Source organism: Canis lupus, chromosome 5, assembly GCF_003254725.2.
Source record: "Canis lupus dingo isolate Sandy chromosome 5, ASM325472v2, whole genome shotgun sequence".
Lineage (NCBI taxonomy): Eukaryota > Metazoa > Chordata > Mammalia > Carnivora > Canidae > Canis > Canis lupus.
In genome coordinates this window covers 53,621,248-53,644,010 of record NC_064247.1, presented here as the reverse complement: position 1 = coordinate 53,644,010, position 22,763 = coordinate 53,621,248, and positions in this window count along the sequence as shown.

Genomic DNA, 22,763 nt, shown 5'->3' with positions numbered 1-22,763 from the left:
TGCCTCTCTCTGTGTGTCTTGTGTCTCTTGTGAATAATAATAATAAAATATTCTTCCATGTATTAACCTATTCTGTTAATGAGGAACATCCTGTTTATGGACTTTTGCTTGTTTCCAATCTGGGACTATTACGAATAATACTGCTATAAAATTCTTGAACACATTTCTTGGTGCTTATTTGCACACATTTCTGTTGTATATACTCCAGTAGAATTGCTGGATTTTAGGGTACTTTAGTAGATAATATCAAATACTTTTAAAATGGTTTTAATAATTTATATTTCCACGAAAAGTTTGGGAGAGTCTCTGATGCTCTACAAACTTGTCAATATTTCTTATTGTCAGACTTATTAATTTTTTTCATTCAAGAACATAAAAGAGTTTCTCATGTTTAACTTTGTGATTATAGATTAGGTTAAGTACCTTTACATATATTATTAATTAATTTCATGTGTTCTAATCGGTCATTAGGCTATCCTAATCTGCAAAGTCTTTTCAATATTTTCATGGTTCTATTGGATTGTTAGTATTTTTCTTACTAATTTGTTGATGGTCTTTATGTATTGTGAAAGCGAGCCCTTTGTGTGTTATTATGCCATAAATATATTCTTCCGCTCAGAAAATGTAAACTTATCCCTATCTTATGTCATATTCAAAAATCACTTCCAGATAGCTTGTTGGGTATAAATAAAGAACAAACAGTACAATTCTTAGAAGATAATATGAAAGAATATCTTCATGACTTTGAAGTAGAATCTTCTTAAGTAAGGCACAAAAAAAATAGGCTGGTACATTTGATCGCAGCAACATTATTCATCTAAAATCTCCAGTTAGAGGTTGAAAAGGCAAGCTCACAAAAAAGAGGTGATTTTTTAAAAAAGATTTTATTTTTATTTATTTATTCGACAGAGAGAGAAGAGGCAGAGACACAGGCTCCGTACAGAGAGCCTGCTGCGGGACTTGATCCCAGGACCCCAGGATCATGACCTGAGCCAAAGGCAGATGCTCAACTACTAAGCTACCTAGGCATTCCTAGGTTAAGTGAGGTAAATCCTCCTTTTTTTTTTTGTCAGAAGTTACTGGATAATAAAGTTGATTCATTAAGGAATAATAAACATTATTTATAGATTAAAAAACAGAAGCACATAATATAGATCACTATTTCTGGGAGTGGGACTGGAAGTGAGGATGGATGAGAAAGATTTGGAGAAAAGAACTCTTGGTTTTTATTATGATCCCTCTGTACTATTTGATTTGTTAATTATGTGCATGTATTACTTTGGTTTTTAAAATAATTACGCTCTGTAAAATAAAAAGAAAAAGCGTTTCTTAAACTCTAACTGAAGTACCTCTGGGATGAAAAATGAAGACACCTCCTAGAAATATAGGCGATCCACTATAACTGCAATGACAAACTCATAAATGCTTTCAGGGATTGTATTTTACAATAAAAATCACCAGAACTTTGTATTCTTCCTCACAAAATATTTCCATGTTAATTTAATGTGAAACAGTCTTTCATTTAAAGTACTTACATAGTCATTCAAATCTTCAGGTAAATTTCATGCTCAGGGAGATCCAGCTTCAAGTACACTCAGGATACCCCTGTGACCCCCTGGGGATGTAGTAACCCAGTTTGAGAAGGATATTTCTAACTTGTTAATGTTGCCATAATGGCTAAATATACTATAGCTTCCATATGTATCTACTTCAGATGTTAGATAGGGAACACAGGGTAGTGTAATTGAAACAATATTCATTTTGCAATCAGAAGATTAGAGTTCAGCCCATGACCTTACTTGGGGCCAGCCACTTTAACCTTCTCAACTGTAAAACAAGCCTGTTAAATACTGATTTTTGCCTACTACCCCACAAAGTTGTTCTATGGCTTGTGTGAGAAATTATTTTGTAAACCACGTAACAGTTGTCTTCCAGGGTAATGGCAGAAAACTCCTAGGTCAACTATTAATGCTACCATTTTAAGCATAAGTTGGGGACTATGACACATATTAAGGTGTTTATAGCTTGTCTGTGTCTCCTACTTCAAGGAGTTTGCAACTGACCAGGAATAAGTTCCATTTGACAGACATTCAAAGCATCCATTTCATACCAGGTTATGTGCTAGAAACTATCAATATACAGTTGATCCTTGAACAACATGGGTTTGAACTGAATGGGTCCACTTGCATGTGGATTTTTTTTCAATAAAAAACCACACGATACTGTTAATGGATTTTCTCTTATGATTTTCTCAGTAACATTTTCTCTACTTTATTGTAAGAATACAGTATATAATATATAGCATACAAAATAGATGTTAATCAACTGTTTGATATTGATAAGGCTTCCAGTCAACAGTAAGATATTAATAGCTAAATCTGGGAGGAGTTAAAATTATCTTTGGATTTTTGACTGTGCAGAGAATCAGTACCCCAAACCCCCACATTGTTCAAGGGTCAACTGTGCAAAAAGGAATCCCTGTCCTCAAGTAGTGTGCATCTAGAAATCTGCATTACAGTTTGAGAAGTGTCTTTCACATGAGCATGCATGTTGCATATTTTTTCTGGTTGTGTTACCTTGGTGAAGTCATTTCCCTTTTAGGGGCTTCAGGTTCCTTATCTATGAAATGAATACACTGAGGCTTTGCATATACTTAGGATTTATTGATTTCTAATATTCTATTTACCAGGATTCCCTAATGCTTTTTTAAAAAAAGTGCAGCAACTGGATTGAGTATGTTCTTCATATTCAATATATAAGTCAAAGTTCAACCAGGAAGCTTTCAATATTGAGTACAAAAGAAACTGGTTGCACTGGTGAAAGAGGTGAGAAGCCAAGAGATTAGCAACAGCAGGAAAATGCTGTCAATCCTTTGGTTGGAGGCAGTGACATTTCCAGATCCCCATGGTCGGGGGCACCTGGGTGGAGATGGAACCAGACAGGTTTGTCTCTGAGCCAGAGAGTAGACACAGCCAGGGTCAGAGACATGGTTCATGTGGATATTTTCTCCTGTTTGCCTCTTATCTCTGACTTGTGCCTCCCAGGTTGAAGAATAGAGCTGAGTACAAACAGCACACAGACTGGCCCCCTCACCATAAGCTTGGTACTCCTCAAAGAATGTTTGATATATTAGAAGAGATCAAGCGCATATTGACTAAGCAACAAAAGCTAAAATGATGGTAGTCATATTGTTTTGTTCATATATGAGAAATTATCATCTTCATTTGAAAAATGAAGCTGGTTCAGAGAGCTAACTTGCCCTAATTCACAGAGCAAGGAAAAGGGCAGCAAAATTTGAACCTAGAACCACCTGCCTCCATAGGATGTGATCTTCTGTACACATTAGGTGTTGCCAGTTCTCAGTAAGTGCTGTATTCAGTGAGCAGCAGGGTCTCTATTTCATCCTCTGAGAAACAGAGTATAGCTCCAAATAGGAATTCCAGTAGGAATCCTTTATCAGTATAGGCTGGCATCATCTAGGAAGATTTTTGTAGTAAAAGTAGGGCCCTTGGGAGGTCTTGAAGGATATGTAGGACTCATGGAGAAATAATATGAATACAATTCCTTTTGTTTTTCTCTTTCTAAGCAATTCCTTCTCTCTGCAGATTTGAATTAGGTTTTGAGCAATGAAATATGATATTGCTTACAGGGACCCTAATGAGCTCTCTCAGTCTGTGTTAAGGGTATGCAAAGCAGTTGTCACATCACACAGCTCTGGGGTCTCAGGGGCACCCAGTGAGTGTCTGAGTGCACCTTCCATCCCTACAGCCTTGTGCCCTAACTGAAAGGTACCTGACTGTTTGACATTAGTGCTCCCAGGCAACTAGATCTCTATTGGCCATACATCTGAGAACTCTCAAGAACACTGTTTATTCCTTGAGAAATCTGGAATGAATTAGGCTGAATAAATTGGCTCTCAACTTGGCTGTTTCAGATGGCAGCAAAGGAATAACATATGCTGCTCCCCCTTCCTTTTTTTTTTTTTTCATGGAAGGGGAAATGAAAACACACCCATATCCACACAAAAATTAGATTTGGTCAAATCATGCTCCACTTCTCCAGCAAGTGGAAACCTTTGATCAGAATATTTAGGTGTCTCAGAAGAGAGGTAGGGTAGCAAGAAGTCTGGGGAATCCATTCTAATGCATGTCTGCAACCTGTGTAGCATAAATCTAGTTTCACTGCAATGGCCACAGAGCCAGCCTGGAGCTGAGTTGCCAGGGCTACTGAGCAGTAAGCAAACACAACAAAGAATTTTCCTTCCCTAATCCTCTACTGATCTTACCTTTCTCCTCATTGCCAACTGTTCATCAAAAGAAAACCACATGGAGACTTTGAAACATTATTCAGAAAAAAATTAGAAGGAAACAAAGGGAGAAATAATCTGAGCATAATCAAGCACGATTATATCTGACACATGCATTATTTTAACTGCTCAGTCTCAGCTTATAAATAATGCTAACAATGCTAGGTGGCACTTTTGAGCACTGTGAAGTTCTTAGCGTGTATTACCTCACTTATATGCAACAATAATTTCATAAGCAAAGTACTATTTGTTTTTAGCAAAGTACTATTATCCTCACATTACACATGGTAAAACTGAGTCTTAAAGAGTTAAATTTCCTGAACTAATACATTTAGAAAGTAAAGGAGCCATATTCCAACAGTAAGCCTATGTCACACATCTCTTAATCATTATACCATATGCCATGTGAAGAGCATGGAGGTGTGCTGCCCAAATCCCCCTTCAAGAAAGGATTTGTTTCCCGCCTGCTGGGGGTGCGGTCAGCCCCCTGTAGGGCTCATCTCAGCTGCATAGCACCCCACCTCACCCAAGAGCAGACCTTTCCCAGGACAGCTTGCATCCAATGACTGATGGGCAGCCCTGGACAGATGGTCACTTGGTATCCCATGGTCAAGCTGGCAGCCTTTCTTGTCACCTGGTATGTAGCCAGAGTATTTTTCCTAGTTGTGAAATGTGATCCCTTTAGAATGTAAAGAATCCTACCAAGTATTTATGTATAAGCGTGTATATATAAAGGAATAGTATTTAGCCCTGAAAAAGAAGAAATCCTGCTATTTCAAACAACTTGGATGGAACTTGAGGGCAATATACTAAATGAAATAAGTCAGATAGAGGAAGACAAATATGGCATGATATCATTTATATGGAACCTTTAAAAAAAAAACAGTCAAACTCATAAAAACCAAGAGTAGAGAAGTGATTGCCAGGGGCTGGGATGCAGCAGGAGACAGGAAGTGTTTGGTAAAATAGTACATACTTTCAGTTATAAGATGAATGAATTCTGAGGATCTAATGTATAATATAGTTGCTAACACTATTGCATAATTGAAATTTGCTAAGTAAGTACTTCAATATTCTCACTAAAAAAAAAGATATATGCGTGAGGTAGTGGATATGTTTATTAACTAGATGGGAGGAATCCTTTTATCATGTAGACGAATATCAAATCATCACAACATACACTTTATCTTACAATTTTATTTATTCATCTATACTTCAATAAAGCTGAAAAATAGTTTCAAAAAAATTAAATGTGAAAAATGCACACATCTTTAAAAAAGCATACATGTAAAAACTAAATAGATTTATTGAAGATTTGTTCCAAACTTTAAACTTTTGTATTAAAATCAAATTGCTTTCTGGCAATATTTATATTTAAACATAAAGATGACAAAGGAAGAAAAACAAACCTTTTTTCTTAGTTTTCTTTTATTGGGTAGCCCTGAGTATCACTGAGAAGGGGGGACTTCCCCAGGGTCACCGCAACAAGATGGGACTTCATCTCATCACACTAACATTTGTTTACTATCTGTCTTCTCCATTTACCTTCCAGCTCCCTGAGGTAAAGCCCCCTTCAATCACATTGACCTCTTTATTACCATGCCTCACACCTTGTCCGGCAATCTTAATTAATTTCTGTATTATTCCACAATTTCTGGATAAATGAGCAAGAAGGGATGCCTGGATTAATATTTCCATTAAGTCAAATTTGGATTCTTGGTCATCTATTGTCTGCTGGATGTCTTCTCTCTTCCTCAGTCACAAACAGATTTTCCCTCCCTCCTCAGCCCTTCAAGTGTGGAAGAAACCCAGGAGAATGTAATCTTTCACTCAGAAAGCCACAAGAGGAAGGAATATGTTAGATGTAGGTAATTGGGAATCTTGCCACCTCAGGACTTCTGTAACATTTTAATGAGACAGACCTTTATTTCCTTTGCCTCGTCTACCTCCCTCCCGGATCATATGTCCCTACTCGATCTCATTCTCAACAGCACCTAATGCTGGCTTTCACATCTGAACACAAACAAAGAGTGACCTTTTCTAAGCTCCCTAGGTCTGACACTGCCTATATAGTGGATTTTGTGAATTGCTCTCAGCCTCCAGAGGCACTGAGTCATTGTTTCCTTTCCGGGCAACTTCTAAATCATGAGCCTTGTCTTCTCAGAAAACTTACAGCTCTTCATCTTATCCTCTCATTTGATCTCCCAAATGATCCTATGAGGTAAGAGACCAGATGTCATGTATGGAAAGATCAGTGAACCAGGAAATCAGAAGACAAGGATTTTCATTTCTCTCTACTATTTATTAGTTGTGTGATCTTAGGCAATCCTTAAAATACTCATAAAAAGAAATGGATTTTATGAGATTCAACACTCGACAGACATTTAATCAGTGTCCTTTACGTGCATGGTTCTATATGTTGGTGGTACAGTGGAACATGAGACAGGTCATTTCTCTTCTTGCAGAACTTTCATTCTAGTGGGGTACAGACAGATGAGACACAACAAATAGATAAGAGAATTTTGAGTATTAATAAAAGCTACTGAAACAAAGTGATGGGTTTTTTAAAAGATTTTATTAATTTACTCATGAGGGACATACTTTTTTAACAGAATTAATTAATTAATTAATTAATTAATTAATTAATTAATTTGACACAGAGAGAGGCAGGACACAGGCAGAGGGAGAAGCAGGCTCCCGGTTGGGAGCCTGATGCAGTACTCAATCCCAGATCCCGGGATCATGACCTGAGCCAAAGGCAGACACTCAACCACTGAGCCACCTGGTGTTCCAATAAAGTGATGTGTTAAACAGCAACCAGTGGAAGCTGTTTTGATTGGGAGGTCAGAGAAAGTGTCCACTCCCACAAAAGGTAATTTTTCCATATCCGAAAGACAGGAAGGAATTGGCAGGATGAAGATGCAGGTGAAGAGCTTTCCAGGCAAAGGGAACAGGTATTCAGAGCCAGTTACAAAAGTTCTAAGAGTACGCAAGTTTGGCCATCCCTGACCATTCTTACCATGGGTGGCTCCCATTTTACGGATGATCGTTGTAAGGCGAGAGCAGTGGAACAACTTGCTCAAGAGTAGATGTTGAAGTTTCTGTGGGGGCATGGATTCAGACTCACATCTTTAGACTCTTAAAGAGAGTCTTAGACCTTTAATTCAGGTGCTCATGATCCCACCCCTGGATTATTGATTATTAATTGGTCACTCAGCATCCATACCCATCTCCTCCTCTCATCTGCAACCCAACCCCACTTCATCTTCCATATTGAAGATGGCCAGAATTATGTCTTCGAATACATGTGTCTACACATATCGCCCTTCATTTTCCTTTAAACACCTTTTTCCAGCAGCTTCAGAATAAATTACAAATTCTCAGCTCATTATTTAACCTATTCGCAGCAATTCTAATCTCATCTCCTACCACCATCCTTCTTCGCATCTTTAGCCCCAGTAAATAAAATGCCATTTTGTGCCTCCTCCACCCAAACATCTTCTTCTCTTTCATTAGTAAATGCCAGTCCTCTTACAATTACACAATCGACATTTCCTGTGCAGAGTGCATCGCTCCTTTATCTATGTCAACATAGCACTTTTACTCTGTTTGAGTAGTTTCCATATCTATTTCAATCCTTCATCTATTTGCACTACTAGATCATGAGACCCAAAAGGGCAGAAAACGCGTTGTATTTCTTTTTGTGTCCTCAGTGCTCATCTCTCCTTTACTTTTGATTTCTTTTTGGCCCCATGGTTTATTTTAGAAGTGTAGTGTTTGATTTCCAAACAGTTGGGGATTATATTACTGATAATCCTATGCAATTGACGTCTAAATCAGTTCCTTGAAGCCAGAGAAAATACTCTTATTGTAATCTTGCATTGATTTATTTTTAAAGGATAGTTCTGTAATCTGGTGTAGGTTCCATCCTGTTGAATTTTTACAGACCCTTGAAAAGAATGTATGTAGTGATGTTGTCAGGTGAAGTGTAAATGTAAATTAGGTCAAATTGGTTTAAACTGTTTTTCAAATTTTGTATCTCCTTACTCATTTCCCATCTACTGTTTTTATCAATTACTGAGAAGTTTTGAAATTCTATCAGTTTTTGCCTACATATTTTGAAGATTTCTTATATGATGCATACACATTTAGGAGTTTTCTTATAATTAACCCCTTTATCACCATGAAATATCCTTTTTTATTGCTACAAAATATTTCTTGTTCTGAAGTCTTTTTCTGTTATTAATACAGCCTCTCCAACTTTCTATTGTTTGGTGTTTGCATGGTATGTCCTTTTCTATCCTTTTACTGTCAGTCTATCTCTGCATGTATATTAAAAGTGGGTTTCATGCATCATGCCTTTGGTATGGTTTCTAAAAAGTCATAGCCATCCATACCTGAGGCCATCTAGGATTTCTCCTTGGAATTTTATAGTTTTGCATTTTACCTTTAGATCTTGATAAATTTCAAGTTAATTTTTGTGAAAAGTTTAAGATCTATGTCTAGATTGTTGGGATTTATTCCATAAGTGGCTAATGTTACTTTAGAGAAGACTTATTTTTTCTGGTTTATTTTTGTTTTTCAACTTTGTCAGGATAAGTCTAAGGTATTCTTCTCTTTAGACTTAACTTTGTTCTCCAAGACTTGCCTCTTCTTAGGTATCATGTCAATGACCTCATGTTCCATGATGTCTCTCCATTCTAGCTGTTTGGTACTCAAAGATAGCTGTATGTCAGCTCTGAGAATTTCTCAGCTTACATATTCCTGATTACCTTTTGCCTTTAACACATAGAAATTCATCCTACACACGAGTGGCTTCGTACAGAGAATACCAAGAAAGGCAATCCTGTGTGGTTTTTTTCTGCATCTTTGGGGGAGCATCCCCTCTGCTTATCTCTCTCCTCTCTGGAACTTCCAGTCCTCTCTATTGGAACAGTTGTTTTATAGCCACTAAATATAAAAACATTTTTAAAATATTATTTTGTTCATTTTTCTAGTTGTTTGTGAGAAAGTGTGTTTCTAGTTATTCTCATAGCCAGAAGTAGACATTCCGAAATTCCAAGCTTCTGAATGTGAGAAAATCTGGGTGTAAAATATTATCTCAATGTGGCTTTATTTTGCATTTCCCTGATTATTAATGAAATTCTTCTAAGTTTATTGGTCATCTTTGCTGCTTCTACTGATATCCTTGGCCTATTTTTAAAATTGGGTAGCTTTTTTTTGTCAATTTATATTATTACTTTGAATATTCTAGTACTAATTCTTTGCTAGTTATATCATTGCATATATTGGCTCCAAAGATCTTGTTAATCTTCTTATTTTACAGTGTATTTTGTTTAATAGAAATTCTATTTTGGTTTAAATTTTGATAACTATGTCAATTTCTGTTTTTCTTATTTAGTTATTCTTTGGTTCCTTCAAAAGTTTTAGAGTCTAACTTCTCATATTTATGGCTTCAATCTACTTATAATAATTTCTGTGTGTGTATAGTGTGATGTAGGGAATTAATTTTTTTCCTGTAAGTATATACAATTACATCCATTCCATTTATTGGTATAATTCTTTTCACTTTATAGATCTATAGTACTACACTTGTCATATATCAGGTTTCCATATGTATATGGTTCTGTTTCTGAGCTTTGTCTTCTTTTTTTTTTTTTTTGTCTGATTGTTTATGTGGACTTGCGTTAATGCCATATGGTTTTAATTACTAAAGCCTTGATATCTGGTAGAGTAAGACTCAGCATTTTGTTTTGTTCTTTCAAATTTTTCTTAGCTATTTTGGCCCTTTAAGTTCAGAAAAAATTACTGTTAAGATTTGGTTTTAAATTTGTAAATTAATTATGAGGAATTGGCATCTTTATTGGGTCCATCCAACAATGAATGTGATATTTACCCCCATTTATTTAATTTTTTTATGTCCTTTTATAATTCTTTATAATTTTCCTAATAAAGAGCATAGATATCTTTTTCTTACACCTATTTCTATATAAGTTAAAGTTTTTAGTCACTATTTAAATGGAATCTTATCTATTACATTTTTCTGATGGTTGCATTTATATGGAAATGTATTGGGTTTTTTTGTATGTATCTTGTATCTGCCATCTTTGCTTAATTATTTACTTAGACCTAATACAGTGTCTATGGATCTCTTGAGATCTTTTATAAGACAATTATATTGTCTACAAATAAGGACAGTCCTCTTTATTCCTTTATAATTTCTATTTCTATTTTTTTTCATTTTATCTTTTAATCTCATTGTATAGGACTCTTACTGCATCACTCACTGGAAGCAGAAGTAACTCTATTGTTCCATCATCAAGCATGATACTTGGTAAGTCTTGATAGCTACTGTCATCAGATTAAAGAAGTGCCTTCCTAAGCTAAGTATTAGGATTTCTTCTCATCTTGAATGAATGCTGAACAACTTTAAATGTTTATTTTACACCTATTGAAATAGTTTTGTATTTTTCTCCTTATATCAGTGCATATACTATATAGCATATTTTCTGATGGTGAAGAGTAACTGCTTCCTGAGTAAACCTTACTTGACCGTAATATCTTAAGATTAAAAAAAAAAAAACTCAGCTTAAATTCACATGTGACTATTTTATTTAGTGGTTTTGCATCTGGACCTGTTTTTGCTTATAGTAGAGAGATTGTTTTGATTGTGATCCACCTTTCTTTAATGGCTATTAGTTAATTTGGATTTCTATTTTTTTTTCTTGAGTCAGTTTTGGTAATTTACATTTTCCCTGAAATTTAACCATTTTAACCAGGCTTGCAAATGTACCACATAACATTATTATTTGTAATCACTTCATTCTTTATGCTAAATTATGCTTGCCAAAGATAGTTGGGCATTTTTATAGTGGTTTAAGAATCTATACATTTGTTTCATGAAAGTGGTGTTAGACTCATAACTCTAGGAAACAAACTGAGGGTTACTGGAGGGGTGATGGGTGGGCAGATGGGATAATTGGGTGATGGGCATTAAGGAGAGCACTTGATGTAATGAACGGTGTATATGCAACTGGTTAATATGCATACCAATATGCAAACCATATGGGTGTATATGCAACTGGTGAATCACTGAATTCTACCTCTGAAACTAATAATACACTATATGTTAGTTAATTGAACTTATTTTTTTTAAAAAAGTGGTGTTAGAGGGGATTGCCCACCACCCTTTCTCCATGGCATGGCTGCCAAACCCAGTGACATCTTCATACAGGCCGTCACTAAAATTTCCATTCCATGGAAGCATGGCATGATGATCTAACAGTATGGAGGTATATATTATTTTCTCCTTCTAATGGTAAAGAATTTGAGGCTCAAGGATTTTAAGAGAGCTACACACATTTAAAAAATATTTAGTGGGAATTTTGGCTTTTTTAAAAGTCACAGCTCATGCTATTTGCATCTCCATGGCCTTCACCACCTGCAGCAGAATCACTTTAGGGCATTAGATTCAAAATTCTCATTCCTGAGCCCCACTTCTGGTATACTGAATCAGAATCTCTGCCTCCTCGGAACCTGGGAATCTGTACTATAAACAGATGCCACAGATGATTTTTACTTGCAAAGTTTTGAGACCCTCTGTATCTTTAGTGGCTTTCTTATGAAGTCACTTGACAAAGTAGATTCTTAACAAGTCATTTACTACTGAATTTCCATCCCTGGTAGCTGGCTTTCCTGGTTCAGGAAATTATAACCAAAGTTCTCATGCATTTACCCAATTTAAAAGGAAAAAAAAAAAAAAAAGGTCCTGCTGACTTCAGTGTAAATATTCAAAGAGGGCATTTCTACAACCGGCCCAGAGCTCCAGATGCACACATGGCACCAGGAAAGGAGTTGGACAAACATGGGGTCATGGAAATATTAGCAAAGGAAGTAAAGCAAGAAAACGGATGTAAAAATAAGATCGTTACAGAGCTCTGTGTTACAATGAGAAATATAATACCAAAGTTCCAATAAAGAAGTCTTTAAAAGTGTTTCTAGGTTCTTTATCAGCTAAGAGATTTTTCTTTTATCTGTGGTTTGGTTTTGGTCTCTCTTTTGCATTTATTTTTCTTCCTGTGTTCTTGGCATTTCTTATAAGTTGATTTTCTGTAAAGGGATTAAGAACAATCTCTCTTCTTCATTCTTTACATTTATTGACAACTGCCACCCTCTATGCTCCTTCACTTAGTCCTGGTTCACTGTCTCTTTCATACATGTATTCAGCAAGGAGACACTGAGTATTGGCCACTGTGCTGGGTTCTGCAGGCCTTGCTTGCCCTTGAAGATGGCATAACCTACTTAGAAACTAAGAAATAATTGCAATTGAAAGTTGAAAATGTTACAAAAAAAGTATCTTTAAAAAAAAGGGGGATCCCTGGGTGGCTCAGCAGTTTGGCGCCTGCCTTTGGCTCAGGGCATGATCCTGGGGTCCCGGAATCAAGTCCCATGTCAGGCTCCTGGCATGGAGCCTGCTTCTCCCTCTGCCTGTGTCTCTGCCTCTCTCTCTCTCTCTCTCTATGTCTATCGTGAATAAATAAATAAAATCTTAAAAAAAAAAAAGTATCTCTCTGGCTGGGAGAAATGACATCTTAAAAAGGACTGGAGAGAGGAATAGAGGTGAATGACTTAGAATACCAGGCTGCATGGATAAGAATCGTGTCTCTACCACTTATTAGCTATGTGCCCTTAATCTTTCTGTGAATCCATTTCTTCCTCTGTAAAATGGAAACAATAATAGAGCCTACCTCATAGGGCTGTCTGTCATAAGATTGGATGAGTGGATATATGCAAGGTACTCTGAGTAGTTCAAGATATGCAGTTACAGATAATTGTTAGCTGTTACTGTTGTCATTCTTATGCAAGGGCTCTAGGAGGGCCTCGTCCATGCTTTACCCAAAGAATCACCTAAGAAATAGCCCAGAGGCACATGTATAAGGGAGTGTGATGTCTAAGCAGTGACAAACAGTTCTGTGTGATTGGAGGGCATGGTTCAAGTGTGCATTGTGCATGCAGGAATGAGGCGTGCACATGGTACTGTGCGTGCGTGTCCATGAATGTGGCCTGGTACTGAAGAGAAGAGGCTCATGCTGGGGTACCATGGTATCAGGACACTTGGTTGGGGACTGATGGGGCAAGGCCATGAATGACATCTAGAGAGGTAACAGCTCATGGTGGACCCACAGCATCAGTCTGGAACAGCTGTCCTGGGTGTGAATCCTAGCTCTCCTGCTCTTGCTAAGTGGTCTTGGGCTGCTCTTTAGCTCTGAGCCTAGCTTCCTTATCAGTAAAGTGTAGAAACTCCTAATGTACCTCCCACATTGGGCACTGGGAAGTAAGTGTGTTCATATATGACAAAAGTCTCTGTCTCCCACATAGCAAACTGGATTTATACAAGTTAGTCATATTGTTAGAAGTTTGCCCCTTATAATAGAGGCAAAAAAGGAAATCTACAGTGATATTGGAACAGGGGATAATCTGGTCAGAACTTTTTCCCAGAAATTTTGTCCCAGAAATTAATGAAACTGTAATAAGCATAATAAACAAATAACATGGTTCTTTTCCTAAAGTGGGAGAGAGAAAAAAAAGACTAGGTCCTCCTAGAGGCCAGGAATGCACACTCATTTCACAGAATCTACTGAGCATAGGGTTTCAGGTCTGCATGTAGTCCACTGAAGCAGGATAGAGGTGCCAGACCCACAACAGGGAAGGTGGCGGTCCCATGGTCTCCAGCACACTTAGTGTCAGGGTCAGTTCTGGGAAGCACACAGGAAGAGACAGGGACTCCCCACCTGTCTCAGAGGACAGCACCCAGGCTGATGAGGAGATTGGAACCTATTTCACAAGAGGGGCAGTGAGGGAACAGGGATGTTGAACCAAGAGAGGAAGTTGACAATAGAGGCTGGTTCTAGGGACATGTTGGCTGCCCTAAACTGTCATGTGAAAGAGGGAGTAGGCCAGTCTGTATGGTTCCAAGGGATGAAAAATAAACTGATAGATGAAAATGACAGTTTTTTTCCAATTCAGTTTTTTTTTTAAGTTTTTCTTTTAATTCCTGTTAGTTAACATACAGTGTAATATTAGTTTCAGGTATGCAATGTAGTGATTCAACATTTCTGCATAACAGCCAGTGCTCCTCACAAAAAGTGCACTCCTTAATCCCCATCACCTGTTTAACCCTTGCCCTCTACCCACCTCCCTTCTGGTAACCATCACTTTGTTCTCTATAGGTAACAGTCTGTTTCTTGATTTGGCTTGCTCTCTCTCTCTCTCTCTCTCTCTCTCTCTCATTTTTTCCCTTTATTTATTTTGTTTCTTAAATCCCACATATGAGTAAAATCCTAATGTTATTTGCCTTTGATTTATTTCACTTAGCATTATATTCTCTAGCTCCATCCACGTCATTGCAAATGGAAGGCTTTCATTCTTTTTTAAGGCTGAGTAATATATGTATACCACATCTTCTTTATCCATTCATCAATCCTTGGACATTTAGGCTGTTTCCATGTTTTGGCTATTGTAAATAATGCTCCTAGAAACATAAGGGCACAGGTATCACATTGAATTAGTGTTGTATTTTCTGGGTAAATACTCAATAATGCAATTGCTGGGTCATACGGTTGTTCTATTTTTAACCTTCTGAGGAATCTCCATACCATCTTCCAGAGTGGCTGCACCAGTTTGCATTTCTTTTTTTTTTTTTTGTATATATTTTTTTATTGTAGTTCAATTTGCCAACATACAGTAGAACACCCAGTGCTCATCCCGTCAAGTGCCCACCTCAGTGCCTGTCACCCAGTGACCCCAACCCCCCACCCATCTCCCTTTCTACTACCCCTTGTTCGTTTCCTAGAGTTCAGAGTCTCTCATGTTTTGTCACCCTCACTGATATTTCCCACTCATTTTCTCTCCTCTCCCCTATAATCCCTTTCACTATTTTTTATATTCCTCGAATGAATGAGACCATATAATGTTTGTCCTTCTCTGATTGACTTTCTTCACTCAGCAAAATACCCTCCAGTTCCAGCCACGTTGAAGCAAATGGTGGGTATTTGTTGTTTCTAATGGCTGAGTAATATTCCATTGTATACATAGACCACATCTTCTTTATCCATTCATCTTTCGATGGACACCGAGGCTCCTTCCACAATTTGGCTATTGTGGACATTGCTGCTATAAACATTGGGGTGCAGGTATCCTGGCATTTCGCTGTATCTGTATCTTTGGGGTAAATCCCCAGCAGTGCAATTGCTGGGTCGTAGGGCAGGTCTATTTTTAACTCTTTGAGGAACCTCCACACAGTTTTCCAGAGTGGCTGCACCAGTTCACATTCCCACCAACAGTGCAGGAGGGTTCCCCTTTCTCCACATCCTCTCCAACATTTGTTGTTTCCTGTCTTGTTAATTTTTACCATTCTCACTGGTGTGAGGTGGTATCTCATTGTGATTTTGATTTGTATTTCCCTGATGGCCAGTGATGCGGAGCATTTTCTCATGTGCTTGTTGGCCATGTCTATGTCTTCCTCTGTGAGATTTCTCTTCATGTCTTTTGCCCATCTCATGATTGGATCATTTCTTTGCTGTTGAGTTTAATAAGTTCTTTATAGATCTTGGATACTAGCCCTTTATCTGATATGTCATTTGCAAATATCTTCTCCCATTTTGTAGGTTTTCTTTTAGTTTTGTTGACTGTTTCTTTTGCTGTGCAGAAACTTTTTATCTTAAGTCCATAGTTCATTTTTGCTATTTTTTTCCCTTGCCTTCATAGATGTATCTTGCAAGAAGTTGCTGTGGCCAAGTTCAAAAAGGATGTTGCCTGTGTTCTCCTCTAGGATTCTGATGGATTCTTATATCACGTTTAGATCTTTCATCCATTTTAAGTTTATCTTTGTGTATTTTTTAAGAGAATGGTCCAGTTTCATTCTTCCATATGTGGCTGTCCAATTTTCCCAGCTCCATTTATTGAAGAGACTGTCCTTTTTCCAGTGGATAGTCTTTCCTGCTTTGTCGAGTATTAGTTGACCATAGAGTTGAGGGCCCATTTCTGGGTTCCCTATTCTGTTCCATTGACGTATGTGTCTGTTTTTGTGCCAGTACCACACTGTCTTGATGATCACAGCTTTGTAGTACAACTTGAAATCTGGCATTGTGATGCCCCTGGCTTTGGCTTTCTTTTCCAATATTCCCCTGGATATTCAGGGTCTTTTCTGATTCCACACAAATCAACAGTGCACAAGGGTTCCTTTTTCTCCATATCCTTGCAAACATTTGTGTTTCTTGTGTTGTTGATGTCAATTCGGTTTTTTAAAAGTAAGAATATGGTCAGATTTTATTGATTTATATTTAACATATCAGAAACTGTCCTCAATACTTTACTGAATTTTTTTCATTTAATGTTATAACAACCCAATGGACTATATACTGTTGTAACCACATTTTGCAGATGAGGAAATTGAGACAGAAGTATAAGGCAGGGGACGCCTGGGTGGCTCGGTGGTTGAGCATCTGCCTTTGGCTCAGGGTGTGGTCCTGGAGTCCTGGGATCGAGTCCCACATCGGGCTCCTTGCATGGAGCCTGCTTCTCCCTCTGCCTGTGTCTTTGCCCCTCTCTCTCTGTCTCCCATTAATAAGTAAATAAAATCTTAAAAAAAAAAAAAGTATGGGGTAGATTACTCAAGTCACATGGGAAGTACATGGCAGAGCAGAGACTGGAATTCTCCCTTTAGGAATTATTCACCATTGCCTCTGCACAAACCACACAAAGCTGTAATGAGAGGACTCAGCAGACCCAAAACGTCCCTCCAGCTGTCACCACGTTCTTTTGTGGGTCATTTGATTTTGTTTCTAAAGTGATGCCTTCTTGACCTAGGTTAGTTGTCCCTATTACATTTAAGATATCATGTTCCCCATGACACACTGTTAATTCCCCTTAAGAATATTTACCATACTTGCATTAATTGTTATCTTTTTACTTTCTTACTAGACTTCAAGCTGTCTTATTCATCATCAGATCTTAGTGCCTAGACTGTTCCTAGGTCAGAACACAGACTCAGTAAGCATATTAGTCATAATTATCCAGAAAATAGAACCAGAAGGGGTTTGTGTGTGAAAGAGAGAAAGAGAGAGGAGAGCCTTTAAGAAATTAGATCATAAATTGTGAAGGCTGTCAAGTTCTAAATCTGTAGGACAGCTTGGCAGGTGGGAGACTAAGGAAGAGTTGATGTTGTAGTCCAAATGCAGTCTAGAGGCAGAGCCCCTTCTTCCTCAGAGGATCTCCTTAAGGCCTTCAACTAATTAGTTAAGGCCCACTGTGTTATGAAGAATAATCTGCTTAACCCAAATTCTATTGAGTTAAATGTTAATCACATCCTAAAGATACCTTCGCAGTAACAGCCTGATGTTTAGCCAAACATCTGGCATCATAGTCTAGCCAAGTTGATACATAAAGTTAATCTGCACAGTAATCATATTGACTTTTTAAATAAATGAATAGTAAGTTATCCAATACTGGAGATGTTCCAGTTAAAATGGGCTGAGATGGTGTAATTGCCATTCAGATTTATGGATGAACTAGATTAACTTTAAGATGTCTCTATTGTCCATACTTCATGAATTTAAGAATGGCATATCTTACCAGAGAAGTTTTAGAACAGGAAGAAATAATTTTAGCATGATTCCAATGATAGCAGGATATCCCTTTAACTTCTGTACGTGTTTATTGTTGTATATTAAATCCGTAACAATTTTGGTATTTTCTTTAACTGAATGAAGTATTAACTTTTTTTTGAGTATATACCCATGTACAGGTGGTATCATAAACAAAACACAATAATCCCTGCCTTTGGAGAGTTTATATTTGTAGTGGGAGGGTGAGGAGAAAGAGAATAAATTACAACTAAGTAAACCATAGAGAATGGCTGGTGATGCTCAAGTACTATGGAGACAAATAAATTGGGGAAGGAAATAGGAAGCACTGAGGCTGAGGTGAAAGCAGGAGAATTCCCTTCCCTGCTCAACAGGAGGTTAGAGAAGACCTCACTAGGAGGTAAAATTTGAAGAAAAAGCTAAAAGTATAGGATTTAGAGCAAGCCATGTACATATTTTGTAGTAGAAAAAAGATTTCAGGCAGAGAAATAGCAAGTGCAACGGCCCTGAGATAAGTTTGTCATGCTTGACCAGAATAACCAGGAGGCTTGGGAGTCTGGGTGGCTCAGTTGGCTGAGCATCTGACTTTTGGTTTTAGTTCAGGTCATGCTCTCATGGGTTGTGGGATCAAGCCTTGCATCAAGCTCTGCGCTCAGCAGGGAATCTGCTTGAAGGTTCTCTCCCTCTACCCCTCCCCCACTCACACTCCCCCTCTCTTTTTTTCTCTCTCTAAAATAATAAATATATATGTATATAAAAAAAAAGAATGACCAGGAGGCTAATGCGGCTCCTGGTGGAATGGAAAGCAGTAGATGCCAAAGCCAGAGGGGGTCATAACAGTTTGAGAGTATAGGGCCTGATGGGATTTATGTAGGTTATGGGGTTCTGATTTTCATTCAGGGAGAAATCAGAGTCACTGGAGGGTCTTGAGCAGGGGAGGACATGATCTGATTCACATTCTTAAAGAACCACTCCAGCAGTAATCTGGAGAATATGGTTGTAAGCCACATCTATCCAAACTATTACATAAATTCCCAGCTCCTAGCTCCCTACCAGGACCATCCTTCCATTTTTATATGGTGTGATTTTGTTTTGTCTTGTTCTAAACAAATTTACCAAGGTATAATTGACACGAAATACACAACATATAAAGTATACAAACTGGTGAGTTTTGACATATGTCTATACCTGTGAAACTATCACCATATTCAAGATCATGAGATATCTATTACTCCCGTAGTTTCTCATGCTCTGTGTTTTTATTTTACTAATTGCATTGCCCAGGTGCTCTTTTAAAAGTGGAGTGGGGTGTCTGGGGTACGGATTAAAGGCAGTGGCCATTTGCTCTATATTCTTGGCAAGAACCTGGCCTCCATCCCACAGAACTGGGATTGTGGGCTTCCTTCCTCCTGTACTTACTTTAGGAATACCTGGAAGTGAATTTACAGGGCCAATTTCAACTGTTTCAAAACTTCCATTGCATTTTGAAAGGTGTGGCCATGGTTGTGAGCAGAGAGAGTGACCTGTGTTTCATGTGGCAATGATTTCTTGCCAGGATTGTTTGAACGAAGCACACCCAGCCTTTTGCTATTTTGGTCCTGCTATAGGGAAAGTAAGCTATTTGGTTTGGAAATGCCTAGATTTCTGACAGACAAATATAAGCCAGATAAATCAGATAAAAAGATGTGGCAAAAAAAAAAAAAAAAAAAAAAAGATGTGGCAAAAGGAGGAACTTTTCCCCCTAAGGAATACAGACATTCCAACTTCTACATTGTTAACCCTTGGCAATAGCTCTGCCCTTGAAGCTAATTAAGAAATATGGATGCGCCATTTTTTACTTCCCTTATTCCATCTTTGATTCTCCTCCCACCTTACCCCTCCTCCCTGAGGAGCAATATATTTTCTTACTAGGTGAGAGAAAATTCCTGAAGAACTTCATAATATGCCTTGCCAGTATTATCCACCACACCTTGGAATTTCCTGCCACCCCGTGCACTGCCTCTCAAAGTTCTTTCTCACCCCTGCCAGATAATGGCTTTTTCTCACCTTTCTCTGTACTGAGTCCTCAAGGATCTCATGATTTCCATTATTGCCCAAATAGCTAGACAAGAGTCATTTTCTCAAGTTTAAATCCACCTATCCATCTATATATTTATTTGTACATTTTTTGTTCAATGTTTTTTTTACAGAACATCTACCATCATTCAGGGTCCCAGCAGAAAACACACAGCACGTACAAGTTGAGTGATTTGAGAAGAATTTAACATAGGGATGATGTTCAAAATGTGAGTGAGTGAGTACAGGGAACTGAGGAGAAATGAATATAGAATCCTGGATGTAGTTAACAACAGGATTCATTACCTCCCCGAGGCCTAAAGGGACAAGCGGGATAGTTAGTTGCACCTGAAAGCATCAAGGAGCAAGGGAGATGGACTAGGCAGGAACCCTGTCTTCCAGTCAAGGGATGACACAAGCCTATACCATCCTGGCAGGGAAGTAGCCTGGGGAGGGAACACCTCACCTCCCTCTCCTCCTTCTCTTCTTCCAGTCCTCTTCACTCTTAACAAAATTCATACAGAAGCAGGGAAAAAGGAAGCCTACGATACCAGTAATACAGGTCGGCCTTCCAGGAGACAGAGCCTGGGAGAGAGTGGGTCTGGAGGGTAAACTCCTACACACCTGCTTTATGACAAACAAAATATACTGAACTGCTTACCGAACAAAGATAGTTAAGTATATCCTATGGGAACATCAAACACAAGTGGTGGACAATTAAATTGTTTTATTTCCACGAAGTTGCTCTTCTCCTTCTATGACCAATCTTGTTACTTCCATCTGCAGAATCACTCAAATCAGAAGTGCGCGAGATCTGGGCTTCATTTTGTATTTTTCCTCTCTTATATTCCTGCCCTTCTGCCCTTGATTATGTCACTGAGAACTGCTATTTTACCCCTAAAATGTTCTAAACTCACATTTTTCTCTACAACCCTACTATCTTTGCCCCCAAACAGCCTGTGCATCTTTTTTCTTGTTTATTACACAAGCAACCTACCACTGTCTAAATCTTCCTCCACATTGCCATCACAGTGACTTTACAACCTAATTCTTCTTACTTGTTGATCATATCTCCCACTACAGTATAAGCTCCACTGGGGTAGGAATTATATGGGTTTTTTTTGTTTACTACTCTATTCTCAGTATGTACATATGGCATCAGGTGGACACTCAAGTAACCACTGAATTTGAATATGCCATGCTACTCCTCTGCCTAAAATCTCAGTGACTCCCATTGCATATGGAGTTATATAGTCAGTATTAGCAACTATTATTTATTGAGTTATAGTAACATGATTAATGTTTGCAACTATGAAGTAGCTATTGATCCATTAATATGCCTCAGGACATCTTGGTTGCTTCCAATTTGGGCACTTATGAATAAAGTTGCTGTGAACACCCATGTGCAGGTTTTTGTGTGGACATAAGTTTTCAATTCCTCTGGGTAAAAACCAAGGCATGCAATTGTTGGGCTATATAGTAAGAATAGACTTAGTTTTGTAAGGTATTGCCAAACCATCTTCCAAATGTCTGTGACACTTTGCATTTCCATCAACAGTGAATGAGAGTGCCTGTTGCTCCATGTCTTTGGCAGCATTTGGTATTGTCAGATTTTGGCTGTTCTAATAGGTGTGTATTGGTATCTCATTGTCGGTTTAATTTACATCTCCCTGATGACATAGAATATGGAGCATCTTTTAATATGCTTATTTCCCATCTGTATATTTTCTTTAGTGAGGTGTCTGTTCAAGTGTTTGGCCCATTTTTTAATTGAGATGCTTTGTTTTCTTATTGTTGAATATTCAGAGTTCTTTGTGTATTATGGATAACCATCCTTTGTCAGATGTGTCTTTTGCAAATATTTTCTCTGTTTGGGGCTTGTCTTCTCACTCTCTTAACAATATATTTTGCAGAGCAGAAGTTTTTTATTTCAATGAAGTCCAGCTTATCTATTATTTCTGTTAAAAAAACAAAATTCAACTCAATAAGTTTTAAAAATCTTATTGACTGCACTCAGTGATTTATCAAGTGGCATCCAACCTAGCAGATAGACAGAAACTCCAAGGTCCTGTACAAAATGAAAGACTTTTATAGGCAGAAGCAAGCTAGAAGAAAGAACTAACATAAGGCAAAACAGCGGATTGTTGGGGCACATGGGTGGCACAGTCACTAAAGTGTCCAACTCTTGATTTCAGCTCAGGTCGTGATCTCAGGGTCATGGGATGGAGCCCAGTATTAGGTTCTGTTCCCAGCAGGGAGCCTGCATGAGATTCTCTCCCTCTATCTCTGTCCCTTCCCCACCAGGTGTGTGTGCTGTCTCTCAAATAAATAAATATTTATTAAAAAAAAAACAGGATTGCTTATTGCAGAATTACTTTTCTTTGAGGGCTGGCTGCAGTCTATCTGGAATATTACTCATCAGCTGATTCTTAATGGACTAGTTTAAGATTCCATCTCTGGGAGAGCTGAAACTGTTTCAGTCTTAGTTTGTGGATGTGGGGCTTAGCAGAAGTCCATTTGGGTCCTGTTGTCTTGGTTTTAATAATTCTTTCACAGATCATGCCTTTGGTGTTGTATATAAATATAGCTATTGAAATTGTTTTATAAATCCTCACTAGGTAAGTGAAATGCTCCTTTGGACAACATTGAATATAGTGATGACAAGTTAACTAGGAATATAGTTCAGAATATAGATATATGAAACTTAGAAGCCTGCTTGATATATTGGTAAGTCTTTAATGTATCCTATATATATCCTA